This window comes from Hipposideros armiger, unplaced genomic scaffold (genome assembly GCF_001890085.2).
Source record: "Hipposideros armiger isolate ML-2016 unplaced genomic scaffold, ASM189008v1 scaffold_634, whole genome shotgun sequence".
In the NCBI taxonomy this organism is placed as follows: Eukaryota; Metazoa; Chordata; class Mammalia; order Chiroptera; family Hipposideridae; genus Hipposideros; species Hipposideros armiger.
In genome coordinates, this window is record NW_017731984.1 from 352728 (window position 1) to 359317 (window position 6590).

The window sequence follows — 6590 nt, forward strand, 5'->3', positions numbered from 1 at the left end:
CATACCAATGTCACAGTACATCAAGTCAACCACTCATGGGTTGGCACCACTCACTCCCTCGGTTAGGAACTTTACCTATCCAGTGCTCTCTCTGGTCCTTATGCCTTGCTTGGCATCCATTTCACACCTGGAATAGTCGCGTCTCCAATTCCTCTGTCAACTATACTATTTCACTATCTTTCAATCACTTTGATTCCCTTCTCATCTATACCACTCATCCTTATGTCTTTGCCCTCCTCACTAACATAAGTATAACCAAGACTACAGAATTTACCATTACTCCCTCAGATACTATTCTACATGCATCACCCCTTCCACTGTAACTACCCTCAACCTCACTGCGGTTATGATCCTCTGGTGCCAGACATCGGTGTTTCTGCCTATCAACCTTACCCAACCCTGGCAGCCAGACTCTACACTGGCTACTATCCAACGAGCCCTAGCTCATCTCTGAGTCCCTAGGGTTATTGACACCATCATTGCAGTCATAGTCTCGGGGTCATCATGATCCTGGCCACAACCAGCATAGCAATTGCATCTCTTATGCATTCTATACAGACCGTGACATATGTAGATAATGTAATGGAAATCTCACACAACAAATGCTACTTCAACAGCATATTGATCAACAAATCCTAAACCACTTGCAGGCCCTAGAGGCAGCAGTCGAAAATATTGCAGACCGCCAAGATGCGCTCGCTTTTAGACAACAATTACGTTGCGACTGGCAACACTGACACATTTACATTACCTCTCGCCTGGAACCAGTCAACACATGACTGGTCCTCTATCTGCAAATAACTATGGGGCACTTTTCAAGATATTCTCATGACCAATGTGGCCTCCCTTGAAAATTCCCTACTTAATACCCTATCTTTCGTTCAGCAACGTAAGGACTCTGAATCCTTATGGCAAAACCTCCAACATAGCTTCCAAAGGATGGACCCCAATACATGGGGGTCCATCTTTCATTGGAAGTGGATACTCTTTGGTGTAATCATCAGCTATGTTCTTTTCACAGTCCTCTGATCCTGTCAAGCCCAAAGTGACTTCTCCTTCGCGCTCTTGAGCTGAAACTCTTTCCCCCATTCTTAAGTCCCCACAACTGGCAATTTTAGAAAAACAAGAAGGGGGAGATGTAGAGACACAGCACTGGATTGCAATGTTGTAGGGCGCTGCTCTGAAAGGTCAGAGTAGAGCAGCAACTTGGGTATGTGTCAGCTGAAGGTGGTTTGACAACGGCTCAAGGAATGAGACAGGAAAGGAACAGTATGTGCACAGGCCGAGGACAGATAGTAGAGATTAAGCAGAAGTCAAGACGGCACAAGGAGGCTCTCTATGGACTGATTGCTTGCCCCTCACATCCACTTATTACACAAATACAAAATAGGGTTTTATTTGTCTCCCTGAATAAAAGGAAGATGCGAATGACCTTCAAGGTCTTTGCATCGGGCAAAGTTCCTCCACCCACACGTCTCTGTGTACTTCTTTTCGTCATCAGTCTCATTGTGGGTAGCTTCCCCACAGGTATCTACCCAAAACATCTGAAAACATTTATCCGTAAAGATGAATGTGCTCTGATGTTCATTTCAGTTTTATTTACGGAGGCCAAGACATGGCAACAACCAAAGTGTCCTTCCATAGATGATTGGATAAAGAAGTTGTGGTATACATACACAATAGAATACTATTCTGCCATAAGAAAAGACGAAATAGTGCGATTTGCAGCAACATGAATGGATCTTGAGATTATTATGCTAAGCGAAATAAATCAGGCAGAACAAGTCGAGAACCATATGATTTCACTGATTTGTGGTATATAAAACTGAAAGCAAGAAAGGAACAAGACAAACAAAGAAACAAAAACTAATAGACAGGAGCAATAGTTTAGTGGTTACCAGAGGGTAAGGGAGAGCGGGGTTGGTAGATGAGGGTAAAAGGGATCAAATATATGGTAATGGAAGGTGAATTGACTCTGGGTGGGGAGCACACAACGTGATATATAGATGATGTATTACAGAATTGTACACTTGAAACCTATGTAACTTTACTAACCATTGTCACCCCAATAAACTTTAATTAAGAAAAACAACAACTTGAATCTTGAGTACCATATCAGACAGAATCAATGGGTCAGAATCTCTGGGGTTATGGATATCTCCATTTGTTTAAACATTCAGGGGAAATTTAATATATTAACAGGTTTTAGAATTCTTATCCACAATATAAAAAAGAAAAATAGTTTTTTAATTATAATTTTCAAAAAAGTAAGTCAATATTCATTGTATATAGGAAATATAATATTATATATAGGAGATTGTTTTCTTGGAGCATCCAATAAAATAATTTGAGACCCTTTTAAAAATTGTTAGTAATTTTAAATGGTAGGTGTTAAAATGTATATATTATTTGAAAACCAATAGTTTTTATATAATCTAGTAAAAATCACTTGAAATTATTCTGGAAGACGTTTTCATCAAAAGATTATTTTATTAAAACAAAAATATTAAATAAATAGAAATATAATAGAAATGTATAAAAATATATGAAGAAATTTATTAAAAACATTTTTAGTCTTGCAAAAAATTGGAGTGGCATATACTTAAATCACCACATCACAATAAGCATACCTAAGCATTAGAGAAAAAACAGGTAATTTTAAACAATATTGATAGATCTCACTACTCTATTTTTTAAATCTGTAATTCATAAATTACCATAGATAAATTTAAAATGAAAAAGAAAATACCAGGTAAATAAATAAAAGCATATCTGACAGATGATGGGGATTTTATAAAGCACTCTTAAATTATTAATCAGAAGGTGAAAACACAACTGGAATTATTAACAAAGCTTATAATAAACCATTTACTAAAATAAATAGAAATGGCAAATGGACATAGGCATAAATATTCAAACTCACTAGCAATCAAAAAATGCAATTTTAGAAAGAATGCAAACCAATTTTTTACCCACTGATTTTGAAAATAGTTTTAAAACTCTAATTCACTAGGTGGAAGGTGAGGAGAATTGAGCATTTCCAATCACTGCTGACAAGCATGTTAATTTGCTAGATACTTATTTTACTTCAATTTAGAAATATTTATCAGAAGTTCTGAAAAATTGATTCATGTAATTTTACTTTGCAATTCTACTTAGGGAAATTCATCCTGAGAGACCAATCACAAATATGTGCAACAATTTGGTAAAATGGCAAATGGTATATAAGATTTTTTTAAATCAGAATGAAAATTCTAAATATCTACCAGAAACTCCAAAACAAAATGTGATTTTAAAAAACATACATAAATACAAGCAAACAAAATGAGACAGCACATTGGTCAGTAGTAAAGGAAAGACCTGAGGATTATGAATAATTCAGTTAGCTAATTCTGTGTGCCTCAATTAAAACATTTATTTGTTTCAGCTTGTGTTATCAAGACAGTTAAAAAAGTAAATGACTTGTATACTCTTACAGGTACTAAACGCTACTTTCTATTAGAGCATAGTAATACACTTCATAATAATAAGTAACATTTTGTGTGGATATTTAACCTGGACTAATTTATTCCCCCTGACAGCCCTCTGGAATTACCCTGATTATTATCTCTGTTGATAAATGAAAAACATACCCATTTATTATTGATAAAAGTGGGGTCTGAATCTTAGTAGGTTGTCTTTTGAATATAACTGTACCTATGAAACAAAGAGTATCTACTGCATTATCAACTATAATTTATCTAAACAGAGAAAACACATTCTTTAGAAGCAAAATGCAATAATCATAGACTTCTTTGACATATTAGCCAAGGAATGATACCTGAATAAATTCCAAAGAATTAATATCATAAGAATATGTTCTAAGCCTACAATGAAATAATAAATGTATTTTACAATTTATAATTCTATCTATTCTCTCTATAATTTTATATATTTGGAAAGTAAAAAATAAGCTACTAAATGACATTTAAGAAAATAATTAAGAATAAATAATAAATAAATTATAAAATCAGACAGGAACAAAAATTACATATAGGTATATATAAGCTATATATATATTCTGTAAGAAACACATTATAACATTATTCAGAGAGAAAATGAAATACATTCATCAAAGACTATGAGGGATTAATTGCAAACAAGATGAGGATTTAAATCTATAAAAGGAAACAATTTCAGAAATAAAAATATAAGAAAGAGAGATTGTACTATTAAAAAGAATACTACTGATAAAGGAATATTATGATGACTAGAATATGTAATATAAATTTTAAAATGTGAGTGAAATTAATACATTTCTAGAAAAAATAGAAATTTCCAAAAATTTTGTAAATTTAAATTTTATATTGGCTTCTAAGTTTTTAAAAAAATATTTTTGTGGTAAAAATATCCCTCTAAAGTTTCAGACCATGATGATTTCATAAGTGAGGTATTTTTAACTTGTTTTAAAAAGAAAGATACTATAAACACACCATAAAATAGCCTTATACAACCAGTAAGATTAACATAACCTTAATTCCAAAAGCAGGTAAAGATATAAAACAAAATTAACTCTCATTCATAGCTGGTGGGACTAAAAAATGGTACAACACCTTAGGAAGACAGTTTGGCAATTTTTTACAAAATTAAACATATTCTTACTATACGACCCAAGAATCACACTTCTTGGTATATACCAAAATGAGTTGAAAATTTATAACTGCACACATTTTTATAGCATCTTCATTTTTAATTGCCCAAACTTGGAAACAACCAAGATGTCCTTCGTTAGGTAAAGGAGTGAATAAGCTGTGGTACATCCAAGCAATAGACTATTATTCAATGTTCCAAAAAAAAAAAAACCCAAAAAAGCTATCACACATTTTTATAGCATCTTCATTTTTAATTGCCCAAACTTGGAAACAACCAAGATGTCCTTCGTTAGGTAAAGGAGTGAATAAGCTGTGGTACATCCAAGCAATAGACTATTATTCAATGTTCCAAAAAAAAAAAAAACCCAAAAAAGCTATCAAGCCATGAAAAGACATAGAGGAACCTTAAATGCATATTACTAAGTGGAAGAAGCCAGTCTAAAAAAGTTTCATACGATGTGATTCCAACTACATGACATTCAGGAAACTGTGAAACTATGGAGACATTAAAAAGATCAGGGCTTGCCAGAGGTTAGGAGGGGAGGAAGAAATGAATAGGTAGAGCACAGAGGATTTTTAGGGCAGTGAAACTATTCTATATAACACTGTAATGATGGATGCATGTCAGTATACATTTGTCTAAACCCATAGAAGTACACCACCAAGAGGGAACCACATTGTAAACATGGACTTTGAGTAATAATGATATATCAATGTAGGTTCATCGATTGTTACAAATGTACCACTCTGGTAGGGGAATATTGATAGGGGGACAGGCTATGCATATATGCAGATAGGAGTATGTGGGGAATCTCTGAACTTTCTTCTCAATATTCCCCTGAACCTAAAACTGTCCTAAAACCTAAAGTCTACATTAAAAAAATAGAAAAATTACATTTAGTTTCCTGCCAAAATGTAAAGATCTTTTTTATTCAATGAGTATTTATTTATTTATGAATTATGTACAGAGAAATATTCTAAGCTCTGAGTATAAAGCACTGCACAAAAAATGATAAAATTCCTGCCAACATGTAACTTTAAACTCTAGTGAGAGGAAGCAGATAATGAACTACCATAAAGTATACATCTATCAGAATTAAAATATTATAGGGAAACATATATGAGAGTAAACATACCAAGGAAAGGGTAGGTTTTTCTGTTTTATTATGAGGTGATTAGGTGACGAAGTTGATGCTATTAGTGCCACACACTAATCCCCATTCTAGTGAACAGGCAGGGGACAAAGTAAATGATGAGTGGCAGTTAGGGCCTTAAGATCTACTCTTACAGTAAGGACTATAAGTTATCCCACTAACCCTGGTCTTGTGATTTTTTTTTTCCAAAATGCGTAACCAACCAGATAAGTTCACTCTCTCCATCAGAATTGTATTTGAACAGTGCAAGGGGTGGACTACAGTGGATACTGTTGGTGATTTCTTAATATTCATTTTATTAATTGGTATACTCACCCCCCAGCTGCTGTCAGTGTTGTCTAATAACTCATAGCTTCCTTCTTTTCTAGAAAATTTCTCTTGTACAAATGTGAGCTACCAAGTCTGAGAGGAAACACCAATCCTCAAGGAAAGGCCTTGGCGAAATGAGTCAGATGGAGTTGAGAAATCGAGCCTCCTTCTCTCAGGGTGGGACTAATTCTGTGCTGCAGAGCTTCCTCATTTCAACTGGGTACTATAGTGTTCTGCCTCAATTTGGGATGAACTGAAGTGTCAGGCTAGCTTCAGAGCTCCTTCTATGATTGGCTGAGGGATTAGTGGCAATTAGTGTGAGTCAGCTTTTCCTTCTGTGCTCAAATCTGAATCTTTCACTTTCTTAAAAGTGTATTTGCTGAGAGAACACCTTAGTAAATCTTCTGCAATCTTCTATCTCAAGTCTGTTTCAAAGAAACCAAAACACTGTGGGCCCAAACTAAAGCTAGCCTTTGTTTAGCTTTTTCCCATGCTT